This window comes from Stomoxys calcitrans, chromosome 2, assembly GCF_963082655.1.
Source record: "Stomoxys calcitrans chromosome 2, idStoCalc2.1, whole genome shotgun sequence".
NCBI classification, from domain to species: Eukaryota; Metazoa; Arthropoda; class Insecta; order Diptera; family Muscidae; genus Stomoxys; species Stomoxys calcitrans.
The window spans coordinates 237,979,796-237,994,949 of record NC_081553.1 but is presented as its reverse complement, the minus strand read 5'-3'; the positions used below and the strand labels follow the sequence as shown (position 1 = coordinate 237,994,949).

Genomic DNA, 15,154 nt, shown 5'->3' with positions numbered 1-15,154 from the left:
AACATATATGTGGGAGCTATATCTAAATCTGAACCGATTTCCATGAAATTCACCAGTAATGTCGAAAGTCATAAGAAAATTCTTCCCGCCAAATTTCGAGAAGAATTTGGGAAAAATTACCATTTTATTTCATTATTACTGAAAATCGGACGAACATATATATAGGAGCTATATCCAAACCTGGACTGATTTTTTTTTTCAATTTCGATAGGCTTTGTCTCTAAGCCGAAAAACATGTCTATACTAAATTTGAAGACAATCGGATGAAAATTGCGACCTGTAGTTTGTGCACAAATTAACATGGACAGACAGACTACGGTATACTTATCAATGGGTCTATCTTTCTTTCTCTGGGTGTTACCAACAAATTCACTAAGTTATAATACCCTGTAGGGTATAATTATAAATCACACAGTGCCAGTCTCTGAATGCTTTTTATAAAAAAAAGTTTGAATTTGGGTTACATCAATTGCTCGGGCTTGGTTAAGCATCAGTATAAACCATGCCTCAAAGTGAAAGAACCTGGAATAAACTTCCAGAAAAGTGCCAATCTATTAGGTATACAAGGTTAGTATATGATTCGTTTGTTGCTCAACGAAAAACGACCACAATATTCCTTCAGACACGCAGCCGTAACCATCCATCACGACGACCCTCGGCCATATATTGCAAGACCGGTCAAAAACTATTTGGAGAATAGTGGATGGGTAGTTTTGGCCTGCCCGCCTTATAAGCCAGACCTCTACAAAATGAAAATTTGTACATGGACATTCCATTAAGGAAAAGGGCAAACTTCTCAAATATCAATGAGTGCTGTCCGATGCAAGCTTAAGCACAGTGGTAAGGACCTCCTTTTTATACCCGACGCTGATCGGCGTGACGACGTGCGTCACAAATGTCGCCAGCATTAGGAGGGAATGTCACTGCTAAACATTATTTCTGATGTTTTCGCCAGGATTCGAACTCAGGCGTTCAGCATCATAGTCGGACATGCTAACCTCTGCGCTACGCTCTGGCCTCCGTGTCCATTACTGTGCGAAAGGCCATTTTTACAAAATCTCAGGCCAACATTGGCTAATTTACCTAAAATTCTGCAGCATTGAGCGTCTGCAACATTTCTCTTGTCATGAATGTAACATTAAACACAATTTGGAAAAAATTTTTAATTTCTGACTGCCTCAAAGTTTTGCTTTCTTTGTTGTAGCAAAAAAATAAAGAAAATTGAATTTTTCCCCAATTGATTTGATTGTTAAGCTGCTGTTACTTGAACAAATGATTCATACAAAATGAACGACTGCACTACGAACTCATTCCTCCATCCTCGTGGGTGGCCAAATGAACATTTGATGGGTAAATGCTTTATTTACCTCACCAGCCTCCGAAGGCGGTTGGAGAGGCTGCCGAAGCAAGCGGAAACTCCAATTTCAATGCGAATAAATAATTAATGTGGGTCATTGTTTTGCCAAAATAATGAATTTGAATTCTGACAGAAATCACGCTTTGATATTCACAGAATGCAGGCACAACAAAAGCAAAATGGCCGTAAATTACATGGGACAGCAGAGCAGAACGACGAAGAGTCGTTACGGCGCAATTTTAAATTTATTGTGTTCCAACGCATAAAAAGTGGATGATAAAATGTCGGCGACAATGGCTCTATCGTTGTTCGTCTCATTTGAACGATGGAACAGGAGCAAATCAGCGAAACAGCGTAAATGAATAAATTCGCTTTGTATTTCGAGGCACATCAGAGGACTGCGAGTGGTGGTGAGGAGGAAAATGGTAATGCACTTTGGAAAATGTCAAAGCAAGCGCAAAAAAGGATAGCTCGTTAAGCGATGCTCTACCGCTTCTAACCATCGCACCAAGGCCAGGGCGGTGTGTTGGATGGTTTAAAAATTTATAAACATCAATGGATGGCTGGTTGGAGAATCCATCGAGCTGCGCAATCAGCCAGATCTTGGCATTGATTTTGCTACAAACGCACTGACATGAATCGGGCGGGGATGGTATGGGCAGATATTATTCATTCATCATTTTTGTGCGGCATATTCGACGCATTACCCGGCAAAAGAGTGTGAATTGGTAATGAAACCTCGAAATGGCACATTAAGTGACAATTGACAGCTGAGCTCTTGGGGAGCAATACGCAACAGAAATGAATAAATCCCGCACTTTGAGATATATTTTCAGATTGCAACACTAGTTGACAGAAGTCCTCATGAAATCATCGGGAGTACTAAGGAAACACGTAAGAGAAACGATAATTTCATCCCAATTGTAAACAAGCAAAGATGTGCTAAATTCGGGTAAAGTCGACCTTTTGCTACTTAACACCACATTGGGTTTGCAGGCTATATCTTCGAAATTAAAATTTACTTCAATTTGAAGGGTACAAATTCTACCAAATTTCGTAAGAAAGTTGATAACAGGGCTCGCTAGGCCCTTAAAGTGAAAATCGGGAGATACATACATGTATATGGGAGCTGTATCAAAATCTGAATCGATTACTTAAACATTAACCAGTGATATGCAGAGTCATTAGAAAAACGTTCGTACCAAGGTTTGTGATATTAATCAAAATCGGACAAAAATAATATGGGTGCTAAAGTGATCTCTCGATTTACGTCATGATTGGTTCCGAAAAATCGCGACGTAAATCGAAATTCAAATAACTCATACGTTAAGACATTTTATTCCTCGAGTTGATCTTCAAACGATATAAAAACGAAAATAAATTCATTGAGGGAAAAATATATAAATATTCAGAGTTGGAATCTGCGTTTTATTCCATTATGCATAACTGCAGCTCGGTTTTCTACCTCTTTGTAATGAAGTTGGCTCATTGGCAATATTAAAAGCTTTTTGACCACGTTCATTTCGATGAAGAATTTCCAACTTTGTTTTTAAGGAAATAATTTTCGCTTTTTTTATCAATTGGTATCCACAAATTTTTTACTCTTTGAGCTCATTTTTCTGCACAACAAACAAAAAGGCACTTCGAAAAATTGTGATTCGCCGATATCCACAAAGCACATTGGAAACGAAAACAAAAAACAAACAAGGCAACGGTCAAAATTGGGATACACCGGTATGCACAAAACAAATAAATGACAACCAAAAAACTCCTTGGCTGGTTTTTGTTTTGAAGTTACTGAGACAACCTAAATCGAGGGACGACGATCTGTTTGAAAAAGCAAATGGATGTATCTCTGTTTCTTCTGGGTGTTGTCGCATCTGGGTCTCGGGCAAACGCCAACGGACTACTTTTAAATCCAACAACGTCAAAGTGCCTTGTGATTGGTAGGAATCGGGTGACAATGCCGCTCAATCTTGATGTGGCAATTGCTGGAGCCCCATTTGAGATTGTTTCATCTGCAAGAAACCTTGGGTTGGAGTTTGATGATAGACTTTCATGGAAGAATCATGTCAGCACGACAGTGGGCAGGACCTATGGCGTTTTACGAAACTTATATATGAGTCGTCAGTACACCACTTTGTTCAATAGAATGCTTATGGCTATGATATTTATTCTGCCGCAACTATTATACTCTTGCGAGGTTTTTTACGGTTGTGATGTAACTCATAGGAATAAATTACACGTAGCCTTTAACGATGTCGTTAGATACATTTTTGGTTTGCGTAGAAGAGACCGGGTATGTGACTTTGCCAGACAAGTATATGGTGTCTCATTTAATGCCTTCCTTAAGATACGCTCGTTGCAATTGATCCACAAGATTATTTATACCAATGAACCGTCAGATCTGGCTTCTGTATTGCGTTTTGCCAACTCTACAAGAGGTAAACAAGTAATACAAATACGTCATCCATATCGTGTATCTGAACAACAGTTCTTTGTTAATGCTATACGTCTCTGGAATAATCTTCCCAATAGTATTCAAGTTATAAGTAATGGACGACAGTTCAAATCTTCGTTTTGAAAATAACAATATATTTACAAATCATAATCTCATTCAATTCTAAAGAGTTTACCAATGTAAATAACCTCTTTATGTGTAAATTTACTTAGAATAATTTTGGATTTCCAATTATTCATGATATTATTTTTTTTTTCGACATTTTCTGTAAAAAATTTTATTTTATACAAGATTCAGTGTGTTAGTCCTTTTGAGGCGCACATGTCCTTCAAAGTTCAGAAGATCTCAAGCCTTTGGGGAGAGACCTAAATTTATTTATGTAGCATAGAGTGTAACTGTTGATTTCCTCCTTGACCGGTTTAACGTTTAAATCTTTATGAATTTTAGCGATCTTGACACACCATGGGGCTCTGACGATACTTCGTGGAACGACAATGGTCTTCTTTGTATTTTGTTGATATTTGTGGCACATGCTGTACCCCAGAGCTGTATGCCATAAGTCCACATTGCTTTTCTAATACTTTTATATAGCAAAACATTGTACTCAAGTTGAAGGTTTGAATAGCCACCAATGGGCCAACGCTGTTGACTTGTTTTAAGCTTTATTTGGGTTCACTTGGCATTTGTATGATCAGTCCAAGTTAGGCGTCTGTCTAAGTGCATTCCCAGATACTTTATCTCTTTGGGGTATCGTAGAGTTGAATATTACTATTGGTGGGCATGATTCTCTGTTAAAAGTTACATGGGTGCACTTACTAGCGTTCTCTACAATTCTCAATTTTTGGAGCCTTTATTCTAGCTCTCGGTTGTGTATTTGTAACTCCTAAGACGCATTTATCGGGTGACGGTGAATGCTAATTAAAGCAGTATCATCTGCAAAACTCGACGTGACCGTTGTGTCGGTATTAGGCATGTCTGTTGTATATAAAATGTATAGCAGAGATCCCAATATGCTTCCTTGTAGAACGCCGGCACTTATATTTTTGAAGCATGAGTCAGTGTCACCCCAAATGACCTATTTGAAAGATAACTCGCTAATAACTTATGGGTATGGGCTGCTAATTATCTACGTAAATACTTTGTAGATTAGTCCTTCATGCCACACCTTGTCGTATGAAAGATGTCTATGAACAACGCTGAGCAGTACTGTTGGTTCTCATATGCTGACCGGGTATTACGCTGTTAATCAATATATAAGGTTTTATTTTGTCAGTAATTTTTTTTCAAATAATTTTTATAACATTGATGGGAGACTTATGGGTCTATATGACTTTGTGTCCTTACCGAGTTTTTGGATCATAAAGATTTCAGATCGTTTCCTATATTGGGGGAAATACACAAGACGTAAAAGCTATTGAAAATTAATAATAATATTCTGACAGTGGATTGTGGGAGTTCTTTTTTCATTTTTGCGTTTATAAGGGTAATTTTTTAGGTATTATCGTTTTGGCAACACTGGTTGAAACAGCTCACGCACACGAATCGCAACGTTACTGCGAATGGTGAGCGCTACCGTGAGATGATATCCAACTTTTTTTTTCCCAAAATGCAAGAGCTTGACTTGCATGACATGTGGTTTCGACAAGACGGTGTCACATGCCACACAGCAGGCGTAACAATGGACTTATTGAGAGGCGAGATCGGTGAACATTATATTTCACGTTCGGGACTGGTAAGTTGGCACCTAGGTCGTGCGATTTGACGCTTTTAGATTATTTTTTAAGAGGCTTTGTTAAGGCTTAAGTCTATACAGACAAACTCGCTTCAATTGACGCATTGGTTGACAACATTGAAGTATTTATTCGTGAGATACCTGCCGAAATGTAAAAAAGAGTTTGCCAAAATTGGTCTAAGCGGATGGACCATTTGAGAGGGCAGTCTCGATTAACATTTGCATGAAATTATCTTTAAACTTTAAATTATATAGACCGTACTATCGATTCAAATAAAGAATCTATGCGTTTTTCTGAATTTTATGGTTTTTTTTTGAAAAACTTTCCTATAGTTCTTAAAAAAAAACCCTTTACCATCACCACCTGGCGATTTCATCGGCTTCAAATCTTTTTAAGCTTCAAACTCAATGGATTGTTAACTGTATTTACTACAAGAAATTTAAAAGCTGTAGTTTGAAGGTTTAAATGAACGAATCTATTTGGAGTGAAAAATGCTTCAATATAACTTGCAAACGTGTTAGCTTTTACTTCTTCATTCTTTGGCCAGGAGCCAGATTCCAGACGTACTGGAGATTGGTGAGCAATAGGTCTGCGCTTGCTTTTTGTGGCTTTCCTGAGATTGAAGTCATTTGCTTCTAATGGTATCAAGCTACGTACACGCAAAAAGATAATTCGTTTAACACAAAAGAAATGTTCGCCCAGTAAACTTCTTTTCGAAAAAACGTTGAATTTTGTTTACGATAAAAATACATGTTTTGCGATAAATTCTTGCAGGAAATTGTGACAAATATAAAGTTGTTTACCCTGACAATAGCTTTTATTCTTGATATATAGAACATTTTATTTGTGATTGCAACTAGGTTTTCTTTATTTTGAATTAATTTAACGTCAATCTTATGTGTGTATATTCTTTTTTTTTTTTCTTCTTAATAGAATGTGCTTATTGAAAAGGATGGTAAGTTCAATTAAATGTTAAAACATAATTCAAACTCAAATTTTTACTAATTGTGTGCACATCTAAGATGACTATTTCACAATACTATTTGACAACTCCATTATGGTTATGTAATATGATCTGCTGCAGTCGATATGATATAAATAGAACAAAAATTACTTATTTGAGTTGTTGTTTTCGCACATTTAAATACCTACTTTGGGATGGACATTTCTTTATCGCGTAAATATTACCAAACAATGTATGTGTATTAAACATTTGTTTCGTGTTTTCTTGTACCAGCCACGTGTCTGTTACTCTAATGATTTCTGGCATTGGGCATACCAGTATTTTTGTTCCTAAGGCGAAACTTTAAAAATGGTCGCTTTCCGAATTTACAAAAAAGAAAAAGTTTTGTTTCTGATAATGTGTCTATACCAGTGACGAGCACACAATTGCAATTATGTGCAAGCCCATGGCCTTGCTTGGGAAACAGCGTTTAGTTTCCTCTGATTTCGTCGGAGACTCCTTCTCAAATTCGTAGATCAATGCCTTGCCATTCTTTTCTGAGATTCCTGAGCCCCAAAAAGTGTCTTCAGCATCATAGTCTCCAGCTGCAATAAATTTCGGTCTCAGGGTCGAGAAGTATTCTAAAAATTGATCTTTACCCATGTTTTATGAAGGAAGACAGTAGATCGCCGATATAACAGTTTTATGATAAATGACGTTGATATAAGCTGCTTAAATGTGGTTGGTCTTTTATTCGGGCAAATAGCCATAGTCAACGGAATTAAGAAGAATTTATGGCTAGTGCATTGAAAGATGTGGGTGCCACCGTGGATCAAAGGTTTGCATGTCCGCCTCTGACGCTGAACGCAAGAGTTCAAGGGTTTCTCATTCGGGACGAGCTCAATGATCGGAGATTTTCTTTGCAAATGGAAAAGGAAAGGCAGAGATTGTAACACACACCAAGACACACACGTCTCTGGTTAGAAGACTTTGCAGCCATCACACCTAGTGAGCCATGACCATAAAGTGGACGTAGCTCTCTTAATAATTTTGACTCGTTGTTGGCTCGTATATCTTCCCATCATGAAATGGCAAACCTTACTGAAGAGAAATGTTAAAACAGCGTGGAAAATGTGGAGTCCTTTGCTGTCCCATTCGGCCCAGTTTTGTAGGGTTCCTGTTGAAAACCCCTTTCTATAAAAGACAAATCGTCGATGGTTACTGTCGACTAGTGTTGCTGTTAAAATTACATGGCTCGTGCAACCAATAGAGATGACAAGAATGAGCAGTAAATGAAGATTTATCTGCTTCGAATATGAGACAGTCCACATCGAAGTGTATGAGCGCACTCTAATTAAATGCTCAATCTTAAATTATGGAAGAATGCTATTCAGGACTATTTAGTGAAGGCATTTCACTAAAAGCTCTGATGGCAAAGGACAGGGCAAGACAAAGACGTATGTTTTGTTAGCCCCGTCTGTCAAGGAGCATAAATGTTGTCTTTGCCCTTTCCCATTGCCTTTGTCGTTGGCTTGTGACTGAGTGTGTCCGTCCGTCTGCTAAGATGGTTTTTACTATTGATGTTCGTTGCTAACAATTCACTTGACTGCTGATGACCATGCTGATGATGATGATGATCATCATCATCATGGCTATGATGAGGGTGGTGATGATGTTGAGGACTACTTGATGTTTCCTGCTGAAGGGCCACACCGAGCGAACCGAACACACGCTGCTATCATCCACTCGGCAGTCAATAAGTGAAAAAATCAAAAAGCCATAAAAACTTTACACAATTGGAACGTGCAAAATGCCTACAAAGGCCAACACCGATACATTGTGGCATAACTACTGAGACTTTCCCATTCCCTTCCCCAGACACAGGACAGACAAAGAGCCATGAATGGGACCGGGCTAAAAATGCTGGCAAAAAGGTCAAAATACATTAGGCAAACTTACAGACAGAGAGACAGACACACACAATATAGACCCAAATAGCCATAGCCAGAGAGCTGAGAGCTGTAGATGGGGCATGGGACAAGTTGGGGAAACGGACGATTCTCTTTTCTAAACATTTAACACAAAATCGCAAAACACTCAGAGACATACACAGCCATGTTCGGATTCAGATGCTCTTTCATGATAAACGTGGACTAAGACCACTATTCCACAAAGACCAAGGGACAAACACACACACACACACATGTGTCACTTAAGAAAAGGACTCTTCCGCACACTGCAATGTGTGTAGGCAAACGGTGAAGTTTGTGCCTTTTCGTTTAAATTTCATTTGGTTTTGTTTCGTGCCAACCAGGCCGCATGTTGCACTGCAGAAGGCTGGCTAGGAGCCTTCTAGGAGCTCTAAGGGATGCTTTCTGTGTCATTATGAACACAGGATTGTTGGCAATTTTCTATGATTATCCATCCTTTCGTTTTATGTTCACTTTTTTATGCTGCCGCTGTCATTACACTGAGTGGTCCTAGGCAATGGTCAGCACCATCCCATTGCTGTGTGTTTGTCTGCGTGTGTATGCGAGAGTGGTTTTGTCCCTTCTTAAGGATCCATTGATCAACAATTGATAAGTACTTTCTGAGCGGAAATGAAATTCATTTTTATACGAAATAATCGTACATTACACGCTTCAACACCTCATACGTTTTTATGGACTGGTCACCGAGGACTGGCTAGTGTAGTAATAACAGCTATCTGGGAGCAATAAAAAAGCACGAAAGGAGCAAATAAGTGCTAGACACCAAGAAAAAGGATTCCGACGTGTCGACACTTCATTGGTTTTATTTACTTTGGAAATTGCCTCAATATCCTCTTTTGCAATGATTTGATGGCATACCCTTTGTATTGCCTGGCGTATTGTCTTGCAGTTGGCAGTACGGCAGCCGGAACTTATCCCAACTCGGAGATGGAAAATGTGCCTAAAAATATGTTTATGGAGTTGTTAGCACTGAATATGTCCATAGAAACTACGTCCATGGACAAATTAAGAGGATTTTCTCAGAAAAATCGATTTTATCCAAATAGGAGATTTGGGTTTTATACCTAAAAAGGGTTAAGGTCCTTTTCCTCTTGACAGAGTAATTAACAAAGCAAGAGAGAAAAAGCACAAGCACACACACACACCTTCGCTACAAACACATGCACAATTCTTGTCTAAAATTGAATTTTAATTCTTGCTGGAATGGTGTCTAGGCAGAAACGAAGATACTCAATGGGAGTGCGTGTGTATGACTTAGCGAGTGTGGATAATATGCACAAAATTGATATGGCGATTATGAAACAGAAATGGATATTCGATCCGTGTTTTCCTAAGCAAAAAGAACATAAAGAAATGTTATTTCAAAATTTGAGGAAATTTTCTTAAGAACAATTTCTTACGAAATTTTCTTTAAAATGCGAAATTAAAATGAAACGTTTTTCATAGAAAGTAATTCAATTATATTTTCCCGAAGGACAATGTTTAAAAAGGGTACTCCATATGAAAAAATATTCCATGAAATCTACTGGAAAAAGAAAATTTTGAAAAGTTCTTTCTATAGAGAAAATATTAAAAAAAAATTCCCAAGGCCTGAACCAGCTCTTGCAAAATTTGTAGCTAGCAAAGACAAACATTCATTTGGCTAGTCTGCCACATTCTGAAAAGTACACCTTTATCAATATTAAGCTCTGATGTAATCAAGTAAATACACTTCGTGGTGTAAAAAAAACCACAAAGTATTACTTGTCTTTCAATGAAGCTGAAATCTCCAGATCTGCCATGCTTACAATTGGATAACATTTTCTCCATGAGATTTTTCTAAAGTGTCGACATGAATGTTGTCTAGACCCGCAATAATAAGCCCAGAAGGAATTGCTTGTACAACATGTTGTTGTAGAGGTGACCTACGTGAGAGCTGAGGAGACAGATCGTCGCTGTTCGGAGAGCGGCATTCTGACAGATTTGAATATTATTCCACTGCGTGTCACATAGCTGACGAGACCACACTGGCGCTGAACAGCTTACCACAGACTTGCCAATTACTTTGTACGTGATCAACAAGGTTTCTTTGTCAGCCCGCCCCCCGCCCCAGTGCTGTTAAAGAGCTGTTAAATTTTTTGCAAATTATATATTTAAAAAAGTTTATACAATTTTTTTCTTTTAAAATTGGCGTCTTGAGGAAATTTATATTTTGAGAAAATTTACTTTACAGAAAAATTTTTTGCACACAGTTTGTTTGTCAATTTTGGCATTGAGTCTTTTATATTATAAGTAAGGACTGTTGAAACCCCCATTGGGTTAAAATTGAATTGAAGAATTTCAACCAAAATCCGTAGAATCCATAGTCGTAGAAGAAAGTGTTGTGGAAAATTTTAACAAGATTGGATCCTATAAGGGCAAGTCGGACGATACATATACATGAGTTCTATATCTAAACTTGAAATTCAGTGATTTGAAGAGTCATAAGAGAAACTTTCGACTCAAGTTTTTGAGGCTCGGCTAGCACAATCGGACGAAGCTATATCTGAGCTATACCTTAATCAGAACAGCCGAAACTTATCCCAACTTATATATACATATGTCCTTTATATACAATTGGAGTATACTAAACAAGTAAAAGCGTGCTAAGTTCGGCCGGGCCGAATCTTATATACCCTCCACCATGGATCGCATTTGTCGAGTTCTTTTCCCGGCATCTCTTCTTAGGCAAAAAAGGATATAAGAAAAGATTTGCTCTGCTATTAGAGCGATATCAAGATATGGTCCGGTTTGGACCACAATTAAATTACATGTTGGAGACCTGTGTAAAATGTCAGCCAATTCGAATAAGAATTGCGCCCTTTGTGAGTTCAAGAAGTAAAATAGAGAGATCGATTTATATGGGAGCTGTATCGGGCTATATACCGATTCAGACCATAATAAACACGTATGTTAATGGTCATGAGAGAATCCGTCGTACAAAATTTCAGGCAAATCGGATAATAATTGCGACCTCTAGAGGCTCAAGAAGTCAAGATCCCAGATCGGTTTATATGGCAGCTATATCAGGTTATGAACCGATTTGAACCATATTTGGCACAGTTGTTGGATATCATAACAAAATACTACGTGCCAAAATTCATTCAAATCGCATAAGAATTGCGCCCTCTAGAGGCTCAAGATCCCAGATCGGTTTATATGGCAGCTATATCAGGTTATGGACCGATTTCAACCATACTTGGCACAGTTGTTGGATATAATAAAAAACACGTCGTGCACATTTTCAGCCAAATCGGAAAAGAATTGCGCACTCTAGAGGCTCAAGAAGTCAAGACCCAAGATCGGTTTATATGGCAGCTATATCAGGTTATGGACCGATTTCAACCATACTTGGCACAGTTGTTGGATATCATAAGAAAACACGTCGTGCTAAATTTCATTCCATTTGGATAAGAATTGCGCACTCTAGAGGCTCAAGAAGTCAAGACCCAAGATCGGTTTATATGGCAGCTATATCAGGTTATGGACCGATTTCAACCATACTTGACAAAGTTGTTGGATATCATAAGAAAACACGTCATGCAAAATTTCATTCCAATCGGATAAGAATTGCGCACTCTAGAGGCTCAAGAAGTCAAGACCCTAGATCGGTTTATATGGCAGCTATATCAAAACATGGACCGATATGGCCCATTTACAATACCAACCGACCTACACTAATAAGAAGTATTTGTGCAAAATTTCAAGCGGCTAGCTTTACTCCTTCGGAAGTTAGCGTGCTTTCGACAGACAGACGGACGGACGGACGGACGGATGGACGGACGGACGGACGGACGGACGGACAGACGGACGGACATCGCTAGATCGACATAAAATGTCGCGACGATCAAGAATATATATACTTTATGGGGTCTCAGACGAATATTTCGAGTAGTTACAAACAGAATGATGAAATTAGTATACCCCCCATCTTATGGTGGAGGGTATAAAAATGACCAATAGTAAACTGTTCAATGTGAAAATAGGTCATCAACAAGCTCTCTCCATCGAGCACTATCTTTGCCCATGGCGTTGGCTTGATTCCACCATATATGGGTTGATTCCAACTCTCTTTTTGTACAGCGGATCCATGTTTTTTCGGGCGTCCCCTCCTTTGGTGTCCTTGCGAGTTCCAGTCAAGGAAATTTCTCGCTATATCATGGCGCGGTCGCCCTAGGATATGATCAAACCAAGTCCATTTTCTCAACTAAGATATGGAATAGACACGTTTTCCAAATACGTTTATGTAGATGTTAGCACTAAATATGGCGATAAAAACTATGTCAATCGACAAATTGAAGGGGTAATTAAGAAAGCAAGAGAGGAAAAGGACAAACACACACACGCTATTATTGATGTTCCTTTTACGGCATATCCATTGTGCCCATTGGTATGAAGGTGGCGAAAAGTCTCTCGTCAATTTTATTGCACTGCTGGTGAACACACTGTCGTGGTACTATCTCTATAGCTCATTTTTGTTTATATCGTTATTATATGAATAAAAGCCATCTGGAATGTAAACAGTCACTGAGACGCACAACTTTATTTGTCTAATGATTAATATATCATTCAAAAACTTCCTTAAATCTAGGTTTACCAACTTTTTTGGTCTACTTACTCGTTTGTATGTGTTCTATACATGACGAAGTATTGTCCCTTCTTACTTTCCGCTTATGCGAGGAAACCCAATTGCTTGTTCTTTGGATGTTTTGCCATTATCCATTTTAGGTGCGTAGTAAAGTACAACAACAACAGTGCAATATTATTTTGAACAGGGAAATAAGGCATAAGTGTTTCATACCTATTTGATGCTTATGGTGCTTGTGTGCTGTGTCTTGTTTACAATAATGATGGTCCTTTTGTACTATGTCATAAAACTCATGTGCGCGGTCTGTGTCCAAAATTCTGTTTCAATCATTTTCTTTCGTCGTTTTCTTTCAATCGTTTTCTCTTTCGTTTTATTTCTTCTAACAAAACCATCATAAATCAAGCAGCAGTCATTTTCAGCAAATTAAAGATATTTCAGCAGGTAAGCATGTTGTTCTGAAATTGCAGAAGTACTGCTGTAATAGCAGAACAACTGCTTTAAGTGTAAGCAAAATGAACTGCTAACAATCAGCAGACAGTGTTTGCTATTTTTCTATGGTATATTTTGTTTTATAGAGCTCGAATTTTATATCTGCATTCAATGCCTATACACAGATAAAAATAATTTTGAATAACAATGAAAGTACAAATTTGTGGTTGAAAGGCGCTCTTAGAAAGCCAACATATAACAACAACAACAATATATCCATAAACAAGACAAAAAATCATTTAACCAGTCACCACATGGGCATTGCTGCACGCACAGCTCCGGTGTGGTGGTGTTTTTATTTCTTTGAACTCTTGAACGCATCTTCTAGCCTATCGACATCATTTTCCTTATGATGAAATAACTCAATAAGTATTACTGCACAATAATTAGTGTCTCAATTAATTAAATAAAAAAAAAAAAAAACAATTAAGAGCATGCTAAGTTCGGCCGGTCCGAACCATGGATCGCATTTGTCGAGTTCTTTGTGCGGTGTATATTTTTTAAACACACAAAGAATAATGGATAAGAATTGTTATGCTATTGGAGATATATCAAGTTATAGTCCGATTCGGACCATAAAGAAATTGAATATAGACGACCATTGTAGAAGTCATTGGGAGATATTTCAGTCCATTCGGATTAGAATTGCTCCTTGGAGAGGCTCAAGAAGCATAATCGGGAGAGCGGTTTATATGGGAGCTGTATCAGCCTATATATTGTTTCAAACCATATTCGATATGTATGTTGAAAGTCATGGAAGAAGCCGTTGTACAAAATTTCAGCAAAATCGGATAATAATGGCGTTCTCTAGAGGCTTTTGGAGTGAAGATCCCAGATCGGTTTATATGGCAGCTATATCAGATTATGGACCGATTTTAATCATACCTAGCACAGTCATAACAAAACACTTCATGCACAATTTCAGCCAAATCGGATACGAATTACGCCCTCTAGAGGCATAAGAAGTCAAGATTCAAGATCGGAATATATGTGGCAGCTATATCAGGTCATGAAAAAATTCAGGCGGCTAGCTTTACTCCATCAAAAGTTAGCGTGCTTTCGACACACAGACGGAGGGACGGAAATGGTTAGATCTAATTGAAATGTCATGACGATCAAGAATATATATACTTTATGGAGTCTTAGACGAATATTTCGAGGAGTTACAAACAGAATGATGAAATAAGTGTACCCCCATCCTATGGTGGAGGGTATAAAAAGGGAACAAACACAAAATTTATTTTATTATTCCTAATATTTTTTTTTAGCCGAAATACATATTTTTCATGCCCAATTTTCTAAAATAATAAAAAAAAAAATAATAATTTTTTTTTCACCGACCGGGGCATTCGATTGTATTGTATTTTTAAAAACACTCACTGGTCACTTTTTAAGTCTAAAAAAGAATTTGAATAAACTGTGCTAGGGAACTTGGCAATGGCACTAATGGGATAACATCGTCAGTCAGCAAGAATTTAGATAGCTAATACGTCTCGAGGGGTTAATTCGCGTTACTCATACCACACCATGGCTGCATTCGGACTGAAAGGGGCATAGTATTTTTGGAGCGCGGC

At 38.0% G+C, this 15,154-nt stretch overlaps 1 protein-coding gene across 3 annotated transcripts in view; it reads right to left on the bottom strand.

Moving 5' to 3' along the window:
- Positions 1-14,932, bottom strand: part of LOC106088151 (intraflagellar transport protein 56) — a 71,772-nt gene extending 56,840 nt beyond the window's left edge. Inside the window, exons 1-3 of one of the 3 annotated variants that reach the window (XM_059363746.1) lie at positions 14,922-14,932; positions 13,305-13,546; positions 13,122-13,201 (exon numbers count right to left, since the gene is read on the bottom strand). The gene's annotated coding sequence lies outside the window, so the exon portion shown is untranslated. Of the gene's footprint in view, positions 1-13,121; positions 13,588-14,921 lie in introns of those variants that run through there. The other 2 variants (XM_059363747.1, XM_013253526.2) reach the window with 2 other exon arrangements.
- Between the last annotated feature and the right edge of the window lie 222 nt (positions 14,933-15,154).